A 23766-nucleotide genomic window follows, 5' to 3' on the forward strand; every position below is an offset into this window, starting at 1 on the left:
GACAGAAGTTGATAAAGCTTACAGAAAGGCTAAATTTATCGAAAAGGTATTTCTATCGAAAAGGTACGCCCGGGAATATAAAAGAAACTTTATTGAAAGCTTGAAAAAAAAAACATGCCTAGAGACGCAACGCATATATTTACACATTAGTTTTCTTGTCAATGGGTGTACATGTCTACACACCGAATCCCCCCTTACTTTTAATGCGAAGAAATAGTTTTATTTTACTTTACAATGATGGCGGTAGAATTGAAGGCATTGCCCTCCTCCCTTTTACGTAATTTACTTTACAACGAAGCTGTTAGAAGCGATGTATTGCCCTCCACCTTTTACTTAATTTACTTTAAAGCGAAGCTGTAATAATCGATGTGTTGCCCCCCGCCCTTCACATAATTTAATTTACAAAAAAGAAGTTCGAATCGATGTATTGCCTTCCCCCTTTTAAATAAAGTCATAAATATATTTTTAGAAATTATTTTTTTTATAATTCATTTCACTTTTACAAAATAGTGCATCACGTATTATTACTTAAAACTGTTTTAATTTGACAATCAAAACAAAACCCTTTGGCTTGACTGCTATCGGAAGCAAAACCGGAAGAGGGGTGACAAAGTAATTATAACCTTGCGCGAAGAGCTTATGTGAAAACATAGCGGGTTAATAGCTAAGAGATAGACAGAAGTTGATTAGGTTTTGAGTGTAAAAGAATATATTTACGTTTTGCATTGAGTATAAAGATTGTATGGTTTGTTGTGGGGGGGGGGTTTGAGGGTAAAGGAATATATTTACGTTTTGCATTGAGTATAAAGATTGTATGGTGGTTAGGTTTGTTGGGGGGGGGGGTTTGAGGGTAAAGGAATATATTTACGTTTTACATTGTGTATAAAGATTGTATGGTGGTTAGGTTTGTTGGAGGGGGGGGGTTTGAGGGTAAAGGAATATATTTACGTTTTACATTGAGTATAAAGATTGTATGGTGGTTAGGTTTGTTGGAGGGGGGGGTTGAGGGTAAAGGAATATATTTACGTTTTACATTGAGTATAAAGATTGTATGGTGGTTAGGTTTGTTGGAGGGGGGGGGGTTGAGGGTAAAGGAATATATTTACGTTTTACATTGAGTATAAAGATTGTATGATAGTTAGGTTTGTTGGGGGGTACTTAAATATACTAGAGCATCAATTATGTTAATTGTTCTATCCATTGTGTCACAATACTTTCCAATAAATGAATCACATTGCATGCCCGTTATATACGAAATCTCAAGGTCAAATTGTTATGTAAACAAAGTCCTCTAATTGGCTGAGAAGGAAACACGTGATCTAGCTGTTTCCCGGGAACTCATAACATCTGCATCGAACAACAACAAGAAGGGAGTGAGAAAGTTTCTGTTTTTCCATTCTCACTGACAAAGACCATAAAAACATCAAATAAATTGACCAACACACATAACCATCCATGAAAACAGACATAAAAGTGAGAAAGTTCCTGTTTTTTCAAATTCTCATTGACAAAATCCATAAAAACAGACATAAATGTGACAAAGTTCATGTTTTTTCAAATTCTCACTGACAAAAACCATTAAACATCCATGAAAAACATCAAATAAATCGATCGACACACATAACCATCCATGAATTATGTAAAAAAGTTATAGGTGGCAGCACGGTGTTCGTACCGGAGTAGCACCTCCCCTTCTACTCTTATTGGCAGAAAAACGGACTAATAGGGCCAGACTTATTTAAGACTGAATTAATGAAATTACTATTATCTACAAAACTACTAAAAACTTTGCAAATTTACAAGCTTTTGAATTCTTTTAAAAGCATCAAGATATATATTTAATATTAACTTAGTAAGATTAAATTAAAACAAATTTCAACTGAAAGCAAGTAGTAGCATTAAAACTTAAAACAAACAGAAATTAAACCATATATGATGGGAACTGCCCCTTCCTCAATCCTCACTACTCACACAGAAGTCTCAAAGTTGTTTAAAAATACTTCTCATTCAAATTAAGCGGCCTTTTTGTTCAGCAGTATTTCTATTAAAAAAAAAAAAATTACAAAAGGTCAAATTTTTAGCGTAAAGAACGAGATTTGAATAAACGGGTATCAACGCTGCTGATGATGTGCATAGTGGCAACGCTTAGCCGATTGATGTAAGTAAGAAGGATGCTATTAGAAAACGATTAATGAAACAGGAAAAGGGCTAATAAGGGATAATAGAAGGGATAATTACGTATATAAGAACCAATGAAAGAACTTACTATTATCCAGGAGACAACTAAACACTTCGCAAATTAACTAGCTTTTGAATCCTAACGAATGTATGCAATTATATTTATACTATGAGCCTAGCAAGATAAAAATAGTCAAAGTATGACATCAGCTACTAGAACAGAGTGATTGCAACAGAGATAAAGTTCAGAAAAGTTTTATCTCTCAAATATTTTTAGTCCAGTTAAATTACGGTTTTCACCCGGGATTTGAGCAACGGAAATATTTTTGTCTCCAAAACGTTCAGAAAAATCGCTTAACAACAAATCCAAAATCAGCCGAAATTGCCCCTGCAGAACTACCCTTTTTCAGGGAAAAGAGGGTGGAGGTATGAATCTTAAATTAGAATTTATACGATCTTTTTAGATCAATTGGTCAGTTTCTATTAGCTTAAGTCCGGGAGGACCAAAACTGACAGCGTAAGTAAAAAATTTTTTTACTTAGTACCCCATTTTCACCCTACCTAGGACAGATAGGAATAAATAATCAGACTGTTAATTTATACAGTATTTGGAGGATTGAAGGGTTGTTTAATTCAAGTCTGGAGACGCCGAAAAGAATATTAGAATTGAAAAGCTGTATGATTTAGTGCTAAATTTCCAACCTAAGTGAGGTCAGAGAGGGTGTAAACACTTTTTTTGCTATTGGCCAACTTTTGGTTTTAACGGTATATCATTGCGAATTCACGCCCCTGAACTCTAATATGAAGTAATATTGGAGTTTTCCTTTAGTCTCAACCTAACTTCACAGGTCAGGAGTGGTGGTAATTTTGCTTACAACAATATATCTTTTTTACTGGAAGTTTCTTGCTTTTTTTCAAGATTAAAGAGGGAGATTTTGAATAAAAACTTTTCTTAGATTTGTTTTAAGATCTGTCTGGACTCACCCACTCTTATTTCTACCCCCAACCCTATCCTTCAGCACTGTGGGTGCGATGAGAAAATCCAATGCCATTTTTAAATTCGACCCTGGATTTCAAAAACTCAGTTGTTATTGTAAAACACAGACTGAAAAATAAAAACTAAATCTAAAAAGAACAGACACTACAAATTTATTATCCCATATTAGCCCTTCTCCTGTTTCATTAATCGTTTTTAATAGCATCCTTCTTATTTACATCAATCGGCTAAGAGTTGGCACTTTGCGTATCATCAGCAGCGCTGATACATTTTTATTCAACTCTCGTTCTTTACGTTAAAAGTTTGAGCTTTTGTCATTTTGTTTTTATAGATATACTGCTAGACAAAAAGGCTGTTGAATTCGGTATACTTTCTGTTTGTTCTAAGTTTTAATGCTACTACTTGCTTTCAATTGAATATTTCATTTTTTAAATTTAATCTTACTAGGTTAATAGCAAGTATATTTCTTGATGCTTTTAAAAGAATTCAGAAGCTTGTAAATTTGTAAAGTTTTAGTAGTTTTGTAGATAATAGTAAGTTCATTAATTCACTCTCATTTAAGTCTCGCCCTTATTAGTCTTTTTTTCTGTCATTAAGCCATTTTTTATTACTACTAATACTAACAACTTGCTCTGTACGCTAAAAGTTACACCTTTTCTCATTTTTTTTAGGAATACTGCTAAAGAAAAAGGCCACAGAATTTGAATGATAAGTATTTTGAAAAAAACTTTTGAAACTTCAGTATGAATTGCGAGTGTTGAGGAAGGGGCATTCTCCCTCAAATGCAGTATAGTTTCTCTTCGTTTTAAGTTTTGATGTTACTACTTACTTTCAATTGAAATAATTTTTTTTAAATTAATCTTACTAGGTTAAGAGTAAATGCACTTCTTGACACTTTCAAAAGAATTTAAAAGCTTGTAAATTTGCAGAGTTTTTAGTTATTATGTAGATAATAGTATGTTCATTGATTCATTCTTATGCAAGTCTTGCCCTTATTAGTCCTTTTTTCTGGCGATAAACCTATTTTTATTATTACTACTAATACTAACAACTCACCCCAGCACCAAGCCACCTGAGGATAATACAGCTCAACACGCTCTTTCTCCATTCCAATCTATTCAAAGCCTCCCTCTTTAGATCCTCCCAGGAAGTTCCCATTTCGCTTAAATCTTTCTTTATGACATCCTCCCACCAAAACCGTGGACGACCTGATCTCCGTTTATCCCTTGATGGTTGGCCAAAAAGAACAATCTTCGGCAACATGTCATTCTTTATCCTTAGAAAGCTGGATAAAATCACATTTTATGTACAGCATACGGTTTGAAAAAGGAGGCTTTGTGCAATCTTGGGCCCATCCTGGTCACAACATGGTTTTCAACACTTGACGATACTCTTCTATCAGCAAGAGTTAAAATCCTGCACAGACAATCTCAAGCACAGACACCCGCCTACAAATATTATCTTACTACGGGGAGGCAGCCTATAGTAGATAAATTAGCTAGAAGAGATTTTAAGTCCAATAACACTTACCAAAATAGACGAAGTAAAGAAGATTTATCCATTAATCAGAATCCCGTGCTTGTGCCGTGTCGTTTACTGTGCTATAGTTTCCTCATGGGTGCCACTCCTCAAGTGAGTATAGAGTTAACTGGAAGGTGCCCAGTACTGCAGGTACCCTGGAATGGTCGAGGTAACACTTTGCAAAGGTCATTGTCTATAGATCTGGATCTTATGCCCTGCCATAGTTGTCCTCCTATAGAGGATCCTCCAACAATGGTGTTCTGAGGTACAATGCAGTTTAACCCATGACTGGGAGGAGCTTTGTACCCACCAAACGTATCCACACACCGATAGCTCCCACCGAGTAAACATTTGAGGGGCCTTCTTCCTTCCCCACCTGCATTTACGGCCCTGGGCAAGGGTGCCTTAGTCTCTATAATGGATCCCCAGGAAAAGAAGGCCCCTTGGTCCGTGTCTCCTGTTGAGGTACTCTACATATCTCTAGGACGTTCCCCTATCGCCACCTCGGGACACGTTAATTGGCCTGGGGGAGGCCCCACGGAGAATTTTAACTCAAAAAGAAGTTAAAACTGCTAAACTTGTGAGAGTTTTATATAACAAAGTGGAAAAAAATAATTAGGAAGTTTTCTTACCATAGGCAGCACAATACTGCTGTTGGCACAATATATTATTATTGTTTGTTTTTGTGTGTGTGTGTTTAGACCAGGGCACTTCGTATCCTAGGAGTTGTCGTAGAAATTTAAAAAAGGCCTCGTTTGATTGAAAATTGAAAGGGCTAGTGCTCTTTTAATAGTCAAAAGTGGTTGGAGGGCTTCTAACCCCCCTTTTACGCCCATAATTTTCCCAAACACATCCAATCAAAATTTCGATGTAGCCATTTTGTTAGACGTAGTTGAAAAATCCGGATATTATGTCGTTGAGGATAACAACCCCCTGCGCTGCCCTCAGAGCAAGGGATGCAAGTTATTCCCTGAGGGCATATATGGTTTTATAGAAAGTGTTGGCGTAAAAACTTCAAAAAGGGCTCAATCAATTGGAAATTAGGAGGGCTAGTACATCTAACCCAACTCCTACACCCATCATTTCCCCAAATACATCCAATCAAAATTTTGTTATAACCATTTCGTTCAACGTAGTTCGAAAGGTCCTGAAATTATGTTTCTAAGGATGACACCCCCCCACAGCCCTTAGGGAGTAAGTTATACCCTTGGGGTATATAAGATTTTTATTGAAAGTATTTTTGTAGAAACTTAAAAAAGGACTTATTCGATTAAAAATTGAGAGGGCTAGTGCTCTTTTTAATAGTCAAAAGTGATCAGAGGGTGAATGCCTCCCCCTGCCCATCTTTTGCCCAAACACTTCAATGAAAATTTTGATATAGCCGTTTTGGCAATGTCATATGATGTAGCCCTTAGGGAAAGAGTTTTAAGTTATGCCCTTATGGCATATAAGATTTCTATAGAAAGTGTTGTCGTAGAAACTATAAAAAAAGCTCATTTGATTGGAAATTGAGACTACTAGCGCTCTTTTTTAATAGTCAAAAGTGATCAGAGGACAAATGCCCCGCCTCCTACCATGTCCACCATTTCCCTAAACCCTTCCAATCAAAATTTTGACATAGCCATTTTGTTCAACTGGGTTTGAAGGGACAGAAAATTACGTCTTTTAGGATGACCATCCCCCCCCCAAGCGCTCAGGGCAAATATTGTTATTTATGCCCTAGGGGCATATAGGATTTCTATAGAATGCGTGGTCATATAAACTTCAAAGGTGGTTCATTGGATTGGTAATTAGAAGCTCTAGTGCCTTTTCATAAAGTCTAAGTGATCAGAGGGCAACTACCCCCTCCCACACACACATGACGTATTTTCCTGAAATGGATGTAAAAAAAAATTGAGTAGATATTTTATTCAATATAGTCCAAATATCATATAACAAGGCCTTTGAGGTAGAAACAAACCCCCAGAGCCTGGGAGAAAGGGTTGTAAGTTATAACCCAGGGGCATTAAAGGTTTTTATGGAAGGGATGGTTATATAAACCATCGACGAGGCTCTTTTGGTTGAACATTGGAAGTTTTAGTTCCATTTAAGAGTCATAAGTGATGGAGGGAAGCTAGCCCCCCTCCCTCCAACTACCCCTTTTAGCCAAACAAATCAGATTAAAATTGTAAGATAGTAAAAAATAGTCCAAAGACAATACCAAAGGGATTACAAAATAATCAGGCTCCAGGTACCGATAGTCTGGTAAATGAGTTTATTAAATATGGTGGCTGTAAGGTTAGAAATAAGTTACTGAAGATTATGAATATGATGTTTTGAAAAAGGAGAAGTACCTAGCATTTTAGGAAAACCATAATTAAGTTACTGTGTAAAAAAGGTAATAAAAGTGAGTGTGGTAATTATTGAGGCATTAGTCTGGTCTCCTTAGGTCGCCAATTACTTGGTAATATGATACTTCTTAGACACAGAGAGGCTGTAGCCGAAGTTATAAGAGAAAAGCAGTGTGGTTTCAAAAAAGGTAGAGGATGTGTTGACCGAATTATAACTCTTAGATTAATAATTGAGAAGTGCCTGAGTTATTAAACACCTTTGGTCCTCAGTTCTATAGATTATGAGAAAGTGTTCGATTCTGTTGATAGAAGAGCTTTAGCGAAGGCATTATCTTATATGGTATTAATTAAAATACTTTTTCCACAAAACACGTTCTTCAAAGAAAAGTAAAGAGCTCTCTTAGGCCAAAAATAAGCAGAGTAAAAATGAACAGACATTACAATAATAGCCAAGTCAAACTCAAAACAAGTACAAATTAATATGAGTAGGGATGATAACCCCGATTCCTTCTCCAGACCAGAAAATAATTCACGCTTTACTGAAAAAAAAGCAAAAAAACAGATGACTATGTTTTGTCAGCTTAATTTACATATACTGATATTTATTCCTTAAAGTTTTGATTATTTTTTATTTTTTAAAGTAAAACAGTGAAAACTATTTATATTACCACCCATTCTGTAAAAAACCTTATATGTTCTTACGGCATACTTTGCAATCCTATCCCCAGGGTGCTGGGGGGTGTCAACCCTAGAGGAATTATTATATGCTATTTGAACTATTTTGAACAAAATAACTATCCCAAAATTTCAATCAGATGCGGTTGGTGAAAAGAAGGGTTGTCAGGTAGGGGAGGGGGGGGGGACAAAAAATGCCCTCCATCACTTCTGACTGTTAAAAAGGAACTAGAAGTTTCCAATTATCCATCAAATGAACTTCTTCTAAAGTTAAATAACCATTTATTCCATAAAAACCTTAAATATACCGTGGTATAGCTTATAGTCCTCAACCCCTGGCTCTGGTGGTTTGTACCAAACCCAAAGCCTTGTTATATGATCTTTGGACTATTTTAAATAAAACTAATGTCAAAAATTTTTTATTTGATGTATTCCGGGATTCACAATGTGTTTTTGGTAGTAGCCCTCTAATCACTTTGTGTTTTAAAATGTGACTTAGAAACCTTGATTACCAATCCAATGAGTCCCTTCCGAAGTATATAGGACAACCCTTTCAATAAAAACTCTATATGCCCCCGGGGTGTAACCTAACACCCTAGCCCTGAGAGCTGTGGGGGAGGGAATGTCTTTTAATTTCTGGACCCTTCAACTACAATGAACAAATTTTTTACCTCCAAATTTTTACTGGATGTCTTTTGGGATGATGATAATGGGGGGAGGGGATGGGGTTTGGTTAATCTCAAATCACTTTTAACTCTTAAAAATGGCACTATAACTTCCAATTTCAAATCAAATACCCCCCATCTGAAGTTTATGTGACTACCCATTCTATGAGAGTCATATATGCCCCCAGGGTATGACTTACACCCCTATCGCCAGGGCACTGGGGGTTATATTAGCCCTAGAGGCATTTTTATGTGTTCTTTGGATTATTCTTTACTATCTTACCATTTTACTCATACTCATTTGGCTAAAAGGTAAAGTTGGAGTGGGGGGGGGGGGCTAGATTCATTCCATAACTTATGACTCTTAAAAGGAACTAAAACTTCCAATGTTCAACCAAAAGAGCCCCCTCTATGGCTTATACAACCATCCCTTCCATAAAAACCTTTGATACCCCTGGTTACAACTTACAACCCTTGCTCCCAGGCTCTGGGGGTTTTGTTTCTGCCTCAAAGGCCTTGTTATATGATATTGGGACTGTATTGAATAAACTGTCAATTCATTTTTTTTAGATCCATTTCAGGACAATACGTCGTGTGTGTGTGTGGTAGCGGGAGAGCTGCCTTCTGATCACTTAGACTTTAAAAAGGGCATTAGAGCTTCTGATTACCAATCCAATGAGCAACCTTTGAAGTTTATATGACCACGCTTTCTATAGAGATCTTATATGCCCCCAGGGAATAACTAACAATCTTTGCCCTGAGCGATGGGGGGGGGTGTCATCCTCAAAACAGTTTCTGGACCTTTCAACCCTGTTGAACAAAATGGCTATATCAAAATTTTGATTGGAGGTGCTTGGGGATATGACGGACATACTAGGGGGCGCATTTGTCCTCTGATCACTTTTGACTATTAAAAACAGCACTAGTCCTCTCAATTTCCAATGGAATGAGCTCTTTTTGAAGTTTCTACGACAACAATTTCTATAGAAATTTTATATGCCATAAGGGCAGAACTTACAACCCTTGCCCTGAGGAGGACAACTATGGCAGGGCATAAGATCCAGATCTATGGACAATGCACGTGATTCTGATTAATGGATAAATCTTCTGGGGTTTGTCTGTTTTGCTGGGTGTTTTCGGACTTAAAAAGATCTTCCTAGCTAATTTATCTACTATGGGCTGCCCTCCCGTAGTAGGATAATATTTGTAGGCATGAATATATATTGAGTCAGAAGTAATAGGCTTGAGATTGCCTGTGCAGGATTTCAACTCTTGTTAATAGAAGAGTATCGCCAAGTGTTGAAAATCATGTTGTGACCAGGATGGGCCCAGGATTGCACAAATCCTCCATTCTCAAACAGTATGCTCTACGTAAAATGTGATTTTACCCCGCTTTCAAAGACTATAAGGAGACAAAGTTTGAGATGGCTCGGGTGCATTTTGCGGATGAAGAATGACATATTAGTATTAATGGGTAGTTACACACAGACAGGGCACCACTGCTGCCATCTATAATCGAGTCTAACAGGACAGGGTCACTGACACCTCATTCAAGGTCAATCAGGAAACTTAGAAATACTGTGGGGAAAATGCGCATGCGCACTGAATACTAACGGTACAATGTTATTGATCTACGAAAATCAGACTAGATTTCAGGGAAATTGATTACATAATCGACGGTGAATTCTATGTGCATTGATCCACTAACGAGACAGGATGACGTATCTCTTTTTAGGTCAATGGACTTACGTCAGGTTTCTCTTACATCGCAATTCAGCCTTGAGATTTTGCTTATACTGAATATGCATTAAGGTCTATGAAGGGGACATGATCAGACTAAATTTCTGGGAAATTGATTGCACAATTGACGGGGAATTCTAATGTACACGAGGAGAATTAAGAAACAATATGGCTTCTCTGGTCTTTAGTGTCAGAGATAAATTAATATTCTATTGAAGCTATAATAGTGTAACTAGAAACACCTTAGATATATTTTCAGAACTTTAAACGAGATAAAGACAGATTGAATTTATTTTACGCGGGAAATATTTTCTTGGGAATTTGAAAAGTGACATCACAAGAGGATGCCAAAACAAAAGGAAAACGCAGAAATTACTTTTAGGGGATTATTTGGGCGAAAACAAATTTTTGGCGTTTTAGGGATTTTTTTGGGGTGAAACAGTTTGAGACATTTTTGAAGATGATTTGAGGTGAAACTCTGTGATCGTTTTAATACACAAGTTCCATTTGAACAGTGTTGTAAGGTCCCCTACCCTTACCAATTCCCAAGGACTAGTCCCCAGCTCCCAAGGACCCCCCCCCCCAATTCCCCCCCCCCCCCGATTTTTTACACTTTTTTTACGCGCTTGAGACACAGAAGGCCCTCCAAAGAGCCCCCAGAAAAAAAATTTCTGCCCCCCCTTTTTTAATACTTTTTTTTGCGTGCCTGAGACACAGAAGGATCCCCAACATTTTTAACGTAAAGAGCGAGGTGTTGAGGAGACCGCCCCTTTTATATACGGAATAATTTATGTCCGTTTTAAGTTTTAATGTTGCTCTTTACTTTCAGTTAATTTAATTTCATGCAACAAATCGATCAGGTTTGACATTCTTCTTACTGGCGCAACAAATTGACATAGCAAAACTGATTAATACATTAAGAGGTACAAAAACTGTGGGGCTACTAGGCCTCCCATTCTGTTCATAGATTCAGACATAAAAACCAAGAAAGACAGGCACTGAAATAAGCAAACGCCTGCCCAGACACACAGTCAAAGAGAGTGAGAGACAAGCACAAATAGATAGATTCAGACATACAAACAGAGAAAGACAGGCACTTTAGACATACAAACCAACAAAGACAGACAGTTAGATATACAAGCACCAACTCTATCAAACAGACAAAAAGAGTGAGAGACACTTAAAAATACATAGATTCAGACATACAAACCGATAGAGAAAGGCAATGAGACAAGCAAACACACGCCCAACCACACAAGCAAAAAGAGTGAGAGACATATAAAAATACAAAGATTCAGACATAAAAACCAAGAAAGATATACACTTCAGACACACAAACCAACGAAGATAAACACTGGGATTTGCAGACACTAACCCAGACAAACAGACAAAGAGAGTGTGAAACACATACAAATGCATAGATTCAGACATACAAACCGAGAAAGACAGACACTTTAGATATAAAAACCATCAAAGAAAACACTGGGACTTGCAAACACCAACCCGGACAAACAGACAAAGAGAATGTCAAACACAAATACATGGATTCAGACATACAAACTGAGAAAAACAGGCAATGGAACAAGCAAACACCCGCCCAAACACACAACCAAAAAGAGTGAGAGACACATACAAATACATAGATTCAGACATACAAACCGAGAAAGACAGGCACGGGGATAAGCAAACACCAACCCAGACAAACAGACAAAGAGAGTGAGAAACACATACAAATACGTATATTCAGACACACAAACCGAGAAAGACATGCACTGGAATAAGCAAACACCTGCCAAGACACACAAGCAAAAACAGTGAGAAACACATACAAATACATAGATTCACACATAGAAACCGAGAAAGACAGAGACTTCAGACATACAAATCAACGAAGAAAAACACTGGGACTTGCAATAACCAACCCAGACAAACAGACAAAGAGAGTGTGAAACATATACAAATACATAGATTCAGACATACAAACCGAGAAAGACCTTCAGATATACAAACCCTCAAGGACAAACACTTGAAATTGTAAACACCAACCCAGACAAACAGACAAAGAGAATGTCAAACATATACAAACACACAGATTCAGATATACACACCGAGACAGACAGGCAGTGGGACAAGCAAACACCCACCCAGACACACAAGCAAAAAGAGTGAAAGACACATACAACTACATAGATTCACACATAAAAACCGAAAAAGACAGCCAATTCAGACAAAAAGACCAACAAAGACAAACACTTGGACTTACAAACACCAACCCTGACAAAAAGACAAAGAGAGTGTGAAACACATACAAATACATAAATTCAGACATATAAACTGTGTAAGACAGGCAGTGGGACAAGCAATCACCCGCCCAAACACATAAGCAAAAAGAGTGAGAGACACAAACAAATACACAGATTCAGACATACAAACCGAGAAATACAGGATCTGGGATAAGCAAACACCTGTCCAGACACAATCTGGCAAAGATAGTGAGAAGCACATACATATACGTAGATTCAGACACACAAACCAACAAATACTTGCACTGGAATAAGCAAACACCCGCCCAGACGCACAAGCAAGAAAAGTAAGAGTCACATACAAACACATAGATTCACACATACAAACCGAGAAAAACAGACACTTCAGACACACAAACACTGGGACCTGCAAACACCAACCCAGATAAACAGACAAAGAGAGTGTGAAACACATTCATATACATAGAGTCAGACATACAAACCGAAAAAGACATGCACTGGAATAAGTAAACACCTGCCCAGACACACAGTCAAAGAGAGTGAGAGACAAGTACAATCAAATAGATTCAGACACACAAACAGAGAAAGACAGGTACTTTAGACATATTAACGAACAAAGACAAACCCTGGAAATTGCAAACACCAACCCAAACACACAAGCAAATAGAGTGTGAAACACATACAAATATATAGATTCAGACGTACAAACAAAGAAAGACAGACAGTGGGAGAAACGAACTCCTGGCCAAACATACAAGCAAAAGGCGTGAAAGAAACAACCAAATACATAGATTTTGACAAACAAACTAAGAAAGACAGACAGTGGGACAAGCAAACATCCACCCAAACACACAAGCAAAAAGAGTGAGAAACACATACAAATACAAAGATTTAGACATAAAAACCGAGAAAGACAGGCGCTGGGATAAGCAAACACCTTCCCAGACACAAACAGACAAAGAGAGTGAGAAACACATACAAATACATAGATTCAAACATTCAAATCGTGTAAGACATGCGTTGGAATAAGCTAACACCCGCCCAGACACACAGTCAAAGAGAGTGAGAGACAAATACTAACAAATAGATTCAGGCACACAAACAAAGACAGACACTTTAGACATACAAACCAGCAAAGACAGACAGTGGGATATGCAAACAGCCGCCCAGACACACAAGCAAAAAGAGTGAGAGACACATATAAACACATAGATTCAAACAAGCAAACCGAGAAAGACAAACATTTCTGATATACAAACCATCAAAGACAAACGCTGGGACTTGCAAACACTAACCCTGACAAACAGAAAAATTGTGTGAGAGACACATACAAATGCATAGATTCAGACATACAAACCGAGAAAGACAGGCAGTGGGACAAGCAAACACACGCCCAAACACACAAGCAAAAAGAGTGAGAGACATATACAAATACTAAGATTCAGACATACAAAACAAGAAAGAAAGACGCTGGGATAAACAAACACCCACCCAGACACACACAGGCAAAGAGAGTGAGAAACACATACAAATACATAGATTCAGATATACAAACCAAGAAAGAAATTCACTGAGATAAACAAACACCCGTTTGGACAAGGGTTGCAAATTATGCCTTGAAGGCCTATAAGGTTCTTATATCCAAATTATATTTGTCATTTTTGTTATATTGAAAAACATATATTTTATCAGGGGGCTTCAATTCTTCAAGGTATAAACAAAAAATAGAAGTAAAATCACTGTAATAATCCAGGTAACTGGAAGAAACTAATAAAAATCAACTGTAGGCTACCCATTTAATATGTTATGATTAATAATTTCTAGAAGTCTCAGCAATTAAATGTTTTGTTAGCATATTTTTTCATTTTTGCAATGTTACAACGACGGAAATTAAATTTTAAATGTATTCTTATTTTCATTAAAGCTTAAATGAAAAAAATGACTTTAAAAGCTAAACTAAAAGTTTAAACTAAAACTCTAAACTAAAACTAAACTAAAACTTAACTAAAACTAAACTAGAACTCTCAACTAAAACTCTAAACTAAAACTCCAAACTAAAACTCTGAACTAAAACTAAACTAAAACTCTAAACTAAAATTCTAAACTAAAACTCTACGCTGAAATTCTAAACTAAATTCTAAACACTAACTAAACTAAACTAACTAAAACTCTAAACTCAAATCCTAAACTAATACTCTAAACAAAAACTCTAAGCTAAAACAAAATCTAAACTAAAACTCTAAAGTAATACTCTAAACTAATAGTCTAAATCAAAACTCTAAGCTAAAATTCTAAACTGAAACTCTAAACTAAAACGGTGGTGTCGATAACCAGCCATACAGTACAACTGGGACAGCCGAGTAGTGTCGCAAATATTACCACTGTGACAGCCACGTAGTGTTGACAAGCAATCATAGAGTACCATCGATACAACCACACAAAAAAAATCAATTAAAAAAAAGAAGTGTTACTAGAAATATTATTTTTCTAATAGTAAAAATCACGACTAAAATATCTATATCATTGTCATTTTGTATTTCGAAAATATTAACTGTGTTTTTTTAAGCATATTTCATGCCATTCAAAGACATGTAAAAAAAGGAAAAAAAGATTATATTTTAAAAATACAAAAACTAAAAGTAAAATAAATGATCTTCAAAAAAGTCTTAATAAATTGGGGGAGGGGCTACGAAGTCGAGGGAGGGGTATTGAAGCCCTCGGAGGTTGGGGTCCTTGGTGGCAGGGGTATGGATGACTAATGACTGTCGTATCAGTGCCTAAAATGCATGCGAGTTTATTAATTCTGACTTTATGTATATTCCCAATGCTAACCAATATGTTATATTAGCTACACTCCTCACTTGATACCTGTGTATTATAGCGACTACACGCATAAATTTAAAATTTTCGCGTTAAACTCACTTAATGGAAATTTTCTATAGAAATGTAGAATCAATTTCATCCGACCCAATTAAAAAAAATGTATTTCTTGAGGGAGTCACCATTTCCTCAGATTTACCTTTTGTTAGTAAGTGATTAAAGTTTTAACCCTTTCTCTCTTTGGAAATTTGAATAATTATTTTCATTTGAATTTATCGGGATATCCTCATGCATGCAAGAATTATGTGACAAATTCCAAGTCAAGTCTGTAATTCCAATTATGTGACAAGTCTGTAATATGTCTATCGACAGAATTTTAACACCTATCGGTAAAGTAAGTCAAACACCTTCTCTTGTAGTTCTGGGTGGAGTTCAATAGTCTCCCAAATATGGACTTCGTCTCGGATAACAAGGGTTTCTACTACTGTCACCGTACCCTTAATACTCAGCTATTTATTATGAGAGTTTATGAGCTTTTTATTATCGAGCTATTATGAGCTATTCATTATCTTTTTGTGGAATAGAATAGTATATGATCTATTGGCTAAAATAGCACAAAAGCTAGCATAATTACGTCAGAATTACCACAACAAAACAAATGCTATGGTATTAACATAAAACAAAAAATTGAATCAATAATAAAACAGATGTTAGGAGATGAGCAAATATGAGTATTGTGAGCTATTTATTATCGTCCTTTTCTTCAGAAATATTATTTTGTAGTTTTCAGTAGTTGTCAGTGAGCTATTTATAATCGTCCTTTTCCAAAAGGGGGGTTATTTTGTAGTTTTCAAATTTTTTCATTCATTTTCTGTAGTACTCTGCATACATTCAAGCATGTTTAAACGGCGAAAATAAATTCTTATTATTATTATTGAAAGACCAATGTTTTTGGTTTGGAAATATTTCTGTGGAGGGAGAGATTGAAAATGCGAAGCAGCATGTTAAAACACTCTACCTACACTTGCGGACCAATCCTTAGGGATCGTTACTTTTCATACTGAAATGGTCAAAATAAAAGAGAAATAATATTTTAGGACACACGAATGTGTTCCAACTGTTTCAGTTTTATTTTTGACAAGTCCATAGAGGAATTATCCCCGGATATTTGTTTTATGTCAGGGGTCTTGCAGTAGCCTATGCTTATATGGTCAGACTGCTTATTCATATATTGTGTGGTTACGGTTGAAGTGGACCTCTCTTGGTAGAGTAAGAAAAACAACTCAGCATTTTTTTTATATTTTTTGTATTTTATATCAGTATTTTGATAATCAGATTTTTTGTTCTGTTTATAAGCTATTGGCAATCAATGTCTCCTTAGAAAGAGTAAAATATATACATTGGTATTCCTTTTTTATTTTTAGCCTTTTTGCTCTCTCTGTTTCTTATTCTAACTCTTCGTATTCATTGCTTCTTTTTTTGTTCATTTGCTTGTTTATTCATTTGCTTTATTAGTTACAGATAAGATCTACTGTAGTTGAAGAGAAGCAGGACAACTTATTGGAAAACAATTCCCGTTGAAACTTTCCTCCTTAAAAATATTATTGATAAAACTGACCATCTTTTCTTGGTTCATTCAAAAGGGGGTGAGGTACTTCCCCAGTGGTTTGTGACTGCTACTCGACATTAGTGGCTCCCTCCTTGGGTCCTTTGGATTGCTATCAAGCATGAGTTCTTGTATTTACCACTATTTGAAAATAAGGAAGGGCCATGTTCGTTATTGGCAGCGTTTGATATACTTAGGGGTTTTGCAGCAATCATCTTGAGTCATGATTAACCTACTATATCAATGATGGGAAAGGGTAGGAAATGTGCAGAAATTATTGTAAAAGTAAGAGTGGGGAAGAAATCAAGGAAATGTTAATGCACTTGAACGAAGACAAGGGCGGAAGTGTTCCTAATTTAAAAGAAATTTGAGAGTTCTGAGTAAAAGACCGACAAAACTTTTCAATAAAGTTGTAAACTTAAACAGAAATGAATTAAGCATCTTTGATTCATTTCCCAGAAAAATTCAGCTATTTGTTTGTGCGATATTATATTGGCGCAAACACTGTAAAGTCAGTCATAACTATATTGATGCACTGGTTTCAATGCCAGTCGTAGCTGGTGGTAAATCTCTATGGCCGAAAATGTAGGGAAATGTTTGTCTTATTGGAAAGAGATGACTCGAAGACTTATGTAATATCAGTATCACATTTGACAGAAAAGTGGTTAACAGCTATTCAGAATTACAAATCGTATTTCTTCTGACAACATATTTTAACCGTTTGCTTCAATGTCCATATGAAGAACCAGATGCAATAGCGCTTTACAATGGAGTGTTCTTGCCCAACGCTACTGTCAGCGAAGGATGGATCGAAACCCTCTGTAGTTTCAAATCTGTTTATGATGTCATAATTGATATTACAGAATTGACACACGATATCAATTGATATATTATTATTTATATGAACATTTTGTGCTTGCATTAGTGCTTAAAGGTCAATATGGTGGAGTTTTCATGTTTGCTCATGATACATTTTGCATGCCGAAATAGAAAATTTCCATTAAAAGTACTTAGTGTAATTGGAAGCATTTGTCACTAATTGACAATAAAAGTAGAAGAGGGATAAAAGAAAACAAATCTGAAGTAACTGACGCAAAAAACAGTTCTACCAAGACAGAAATCATAGGCAGCGCACAGCGCTGCCTTAGTAAAGAGTGACGTAAGCACATTGTTTTTTCACTGAGGTACTTTGCATGGGACTTGTGGTAGAAACGTCCAAAGGGTTCACTCGATCTGAAATTAATAGTTGTAGTGACCTTTTCACAAATAAAATTAAAAAATATTTTCCACAAAACAAGTTTCTGAAAGAAAAGTAAAGAGCTCTTTTAAGCCAAAAATAAGCGGAAATAGAGTCAAACAATCTTCTCAGTGTAAAACTCCCACAAATCACTATCAATAAGTAACTGATCTTAAAATCCAAACACACTATGTGCATGTGGGTTGTCAAAAGCGCGTATATTTGGAGTGACTTAAAGTATTTAGTTGGAACTTGTATGTACACCCTACTACTACCACTATTACTCCCACCACTGCTGCTACTTCTATTACTAATATTTGTATTTTGACTGCTACAAGGACTTATTAAGGTGAAAATTTCAGAAAATTTTGGGGGACAGTTTGAACTAAATCAAAGTATTCTAGGATCATATTGGTTGTCCAAAGGTCATATCGCAGTATCCAGACAACGGCTATAATTTATTAAGTTGAAACTTCCCTGGCATGATGAGGGGGGTTTACAACTGATGAAAAGTCAATTTGTGTATACTTCTACTTCTGCAAATATTACAACTGCTGCTATTACTCCTGCTACAACTATAATGACTCCTATTACTAATAAGGCTAAAAGTATGAAGGCCAAAACTTTAGGGAGTATTGACGGAAAGTTGAATTAAATCAAACCACAGTCTGTGCTCGTAGGTTCTCAAAAGAGTGTTTTAAAGTAATGACTTAGGGTATTCAGTCAGAACATTTAGGAAATGACCAATTGACAAAACGGCAAATTATGCACGCTACTACTATTTTCACTTTGACTAATAATAAGGCTAAGGGTAATAAGGTGAAAATTTCAGGAAATGTTGAGGGGGAAGTTGAACTAAACTAGAAACAATAGGTACAAACAGGTTGTTAAGAGGGCGCATCAGCAGTATCAAAGAGACGAATTAGGCTATTAATTGGATTTTCAAGGGCATGATGAGAGTGATATTGAAGAGACCAATAAGTAATACGTGTGTGCATACTGCTAATGCTACTGGTACCACTGCTACTGTTCTTACTATTGTTATCACTAGGGTTAAGGGTATGAACTTGGACATTTTAGGTATTATTGAGGGAGAAGTTTAACTAAATCAAAGCAGACTGTGCTCATAATGGTTGTCAAAAGAGTTTATACTATTTTTGCAATTGAGTAATAATTGTGTATTTATGTGTGTATTTTTATCGAAAACAACTCCACATTTTTTCGGGAAAATTGGCATCCTGATATATTTTGGTCTAAAAAACGATTTAGATAGGTCAGAAGTCTGAGAAAATTCGTTAAGAGCCTTAATTTTGGGGAAAAAAAATCGCATTGCTCCAATAATCAAATATCTTTGAAAAAACTGTATGCATGAAAAGACATTAAATTGCGTAAAATGTAAAAAACTGGGAATTGCAAAAGATTTGTATATATTTTAACGAGCATTACAATAGGTCAGTAACCTTAAAAAAGAAAACCAAAATTTTGAAGCTTAGTAGAAAATCGGCGTTGGAAATCGGTCTTGCTCCAATAATCAAATATCTTTGATTAGCTGCATGAAAAGACATCAAATTATATAAAGAACAAAACTGGTAATTGCAAAAAATTTGTTCATATTTTAACAAGAAATTACATAAATTCAGAAACCTTAAAAATGAAAACCAAAAATTTGAAGCTTAGTAGACAATATGCACATACCATTTTCATTTCATACTCCAAAAACATCATTACCGAATTTCTTTTGTTATAACTACATGCAATGTCTTTTTAAGACATGAAAAAAACTTAATCGTCGAAACTTTTGAATCGCAAAAGTTATTATGTCAACGGAAAAATATTCGTGGTGCCTGAGCAATAACTTTAACATTTTAATTCAAACCTGAAAAATGCCTGAAAATTTTTAAATTAGTTTATTATTTTGTTATATAAAATCAACTCGCTACAAGATTGAGCATACAGATTTGAATGCAACCAGTCATATAATCTCGGTCAGAGCGCCCATTAAACAAAAATTTACAATCATTACAAATGATAATTCTTTGGAGCCACCTGAACTATCTGGTGCGATAAAACCAGCAGCATGGACCATCAAATCAGACAAGACCTATACCGGCAGTTAAATCAAAGGGCATTGCTAAATTGTCTGAAGTAATCAAAATCCAATATCAAGAATAAAGACAAGTGTGTCGATATGCAACAAGGAGTATCAAAACGTGTCAAAATGAAAATGAAGAGCAAAGAAATGGGCGGTTAGAAAATATGCAAAAACACGAATTAGAACGTGTCAAAATAAGGAGCAAAGACACGTTCGGCTAGAAGACAAGCGACACCGAGAATCTGAGTGAGTCAAAAATTACAATGAAGAGCAAAGACACGGGCTCATACCATCAAGAAAAGGTGACGCCATGTCATCATGACACAGCTCAAATTACTTGAGATTAGAAGAAAAACAACGATAAGAATCCATATATAGAGGCCTGCCATATGCCAACTGTCGGACCCCGGCGATGAACCCGCCGGGATCCCAGTACTTCATTATATTTGAGGAGTGGCCAGAGCATGGATTTGGAATTTATAGGGTTTGTTTTAGGGTAAGTTGAGCCCACCAAAAGTCAATATTAACAACATGTCACTGCTTCTACTACGTCTATTGCTACTGCTCATACTAGTACTACTTCTACTAGTATTTATACTGTTATTACTGCTGCTAAAGCTAAGGGCATTAAGAAGAAAATTTCAGGGAATTTTGCTAGGTTGCTGGACGAAAAAAAATACTATGTCCATGCAGGTTTTCAACAGGATGTATCAACAATACCCCAGTTGGCGACTACAGAATTGAGTTGAAACTTTCAGCGTGTGTTGAGGAGAGTATGAATAAAATAAAATGTACTATGTGCATATTGCTACTAATGCTACTATTACAGTTATAGGTACTTCTGAAGCTAAAGGTATTACGGTGAAGCTTTCACAGAATATTTAGGGGAATACAGAACGAAATCAAAACATATTTTGAGCATGCAAATTGACAGAAGAGCGTACCAGAAATGTCTCAGGAACAGCTTAGATCATTAAGTTGAAACTTACTGGGTATGTTGAGGCCGATTCTGAAAAAAAACAATAGGCACTACGTGCGTACTACTGCTGTTACTGATGAGGCTAATGGTTGTAAATTAAAATTTTCAGGGAATTTTTTGGGGAGTTTTAAGTAAACTGAAACACTCTAAAGAGCATGAATGTTGTCAAAAGGGTATTTAAGCAATGTTGGAACCCTTGGTCCCAGTTTGTCAGATAAATATCCCTCCCAGATTCATTTCTTTAGACCCCTTCATTATTTTCCTTCTTTAAGTAATAAATGTTAATTTTCTTATTATTTTTCGACACCATTTTGGGTCCTTTTAACTGCGTGCGTGTTTAATTGACCACGAGGGAAAAAGTGCGCAGTTAGGGAGATTGGCCAGCATATTAGGAGCCCTGGGATTGGTTGGAAAGATTCATTTACCACCCCTAGTAACCCCACCGCGTGCTGCGGTTAGCGGGCTGGGTGAATTTGTCATTTTTCCGTTAGTTCATTTTTATACAGCGTGAGTGTTAATACAGTAAGCCTTTTCTATGTACCTATTTTAGTTTTCAGCTTAGGCCGAGACTAAAGGGTTAATTAGAAAATCTTATCGGTAAACTTTGGCTTTAAATGGGGCCATAGACCACCCAATCACGTTAGTATAAAGGAACCGTTGGAGTAATCGCGGAAATCCCACTAATTTAGGGCCAAAGAGGGATCGTCCCCCTCCAGTAAGTGGCATAGCAACTCTTTGCGCCATTTTTGCCTTTAAAAGTGGTGACCCCGCACAAAGAACCTCCAATAAGTGGTGCCAGCGGTGCCCACACATCCAATAAGTGGTGGCAGCAAGTTAAGGTCCTATAAGTAAATCTGATAATTAAAGAAATTCCATACTTTCGAAGAGACAGGGAAATTTAGCCTACAAAAGTAGCTTATTGTAGTTACAGAGGCGAAACATAAAAATCGTACAGAGAAAATTTTCATCCGATATGCACCTAGTCATATAATAATAGAGAATAAAATTTAATAATCAATAAATTACGAGAATAATTAACTTGGGAGACAAGGGAAGGTGAGCCCCCCACAGATAATCGACAAATTCAGAGAAAAGAATTTTTCACAAAAGGATAAAAAGAAACATTGATAAAAGGATTTTCATTTGAACGAAAGACGTTAAATAAACCTTAAAATAATGGCAGACAAACGAAGAAATCAGACAAGATCTACCGCGGTAAAACAAAACTCGAATTCAGAAACACAATTGTATGCCACTCCAGCTGGAAATACCCTAAGAAAAAAACCATCAGATAGAACCATATATCACTCAACAGGTGAAATAGACATTTCTGAGACGAGTGAAGAGGATATTTTTAAACCAAAATCAGTAATAGAGCGATCCCCGGTACGAACCAGAGAAGAAGAGAAAAGTCTAAAACAAGTGCAGAAAGAATTACTCGCAGATAGAGAAATCCAAACAAAAGAAACAGTGGCGATACCACATGAAAAAAAATTATCACATGAAAGAACGGGTCTAACAAAACAAACTCACCCTTCAAAGAAGGTACAAAAAGTAGGGGAGTTGGGAGGAGAAGCTAATATTATACAACGAGTGGACTCAGAAAACGAGTTAAGAGAATATAATAACAGTGAATAAAAAACTATGCAGGCAGAAAATATTAGAGGAAAAAAAGGAAAAAAAATATGAGTATTTTTGTATTAAACTGACAAAGAAAACTGATTTCATTTTTTTCTGATTAATTTTTCTTGCAATTTTGTGTGAGGGGACCGCGCTATCTAAACCATAACAAAACTAACTTAAAATCATATAACCTAATCTATTCTAGCAAAACAATCAGCTGTGCTACCATCTATAACTATAGCAAAACAGTTGGCAAAAGAAGTTTGATAATGCTGTATCAGACAAGAGTTTAAATATATAATACAAGATTCTGGTTGTACTTGGCAAGATTTTACGGTTTTTGATAGCATAAGTCTAGATTTCGATAATACCAGACTAGTTTTCAAAATGACAGAAACTATATTGTTAATTTCAAGAAACATTTTGGTTGTACCACGCAAGATTTTCCTTGGAATTACTTTCAAGATTTTGATAATACCATATAAAATTTTGATAATATCAGAGAGGATTTTGATTATGTCTCACAAGATGTTGATTGTAATTGACAAGATTTTGTAGAACCATGCTATATTTTGATAATGGAACGCAAGTTGTTTGATAATATCAGCGAAAATTTCAGTTATCCCAAGAAAAGATTTTGATAACACTTGGCAATAATTTGATAATAACAGACACAATTTTGACAGTACCATGCAAGATTTATCAATATCGGACAAGTTTTAATAGTATCATGCAAAGTTTTGATAATATCACAGAGAATTCTCATTATACTAAGCGAGATTTTGAAAATGTAGCAAAAGATTTTTGATAAATCTGAAAATATTTGATGATACCACAGAGGATTTTGGTAGCACTTGGCAAGACTTTGATAGCACTAAACACATTTTGATAGCACCATTCTAGACTCTGATAATATCAGACAAGTTTTGAGATGTTTGATAATATTAAGTAAGATTTTCCTACTCCCACACAAGATTTTGATAGTCTTGATATTAGTAAGACAAATTTTGGTAGCATTATGTCCAATTTTGGTAATAGC

General features: G+C 35.9%; 1 pseudogene; it reads left to right on the forward strand.

Annotated features, from left to right (window-relative positions):
- Positions 1-5113: 5113 nt before the first annotated feature.
- On the forward strand, positions 5114-17724 carry LOC148949928 (uncharacterized; annotated as a pseudogene).
- The last annotated feature ends 6042 nt before the right edge of the window (positions 17725-23766 follow it).

Source organism: Artemia sp. Qi Xiang Cuo, chromosome 7 (assembly GCF_049724085.1).
Source record: "Artemia sp. Qi Xiang Cuo chromosome 7, ASM4972408v1, whole genome shotgun sequence".
Taxonomy (NCBI): domain Eukaryota; kingdom Metazoa; phylum Arthropoda; class Branchiopoda; order Anostraca; family Artemiidae; genus Artemia; species Artemia sp. Qi Xiang Cuo.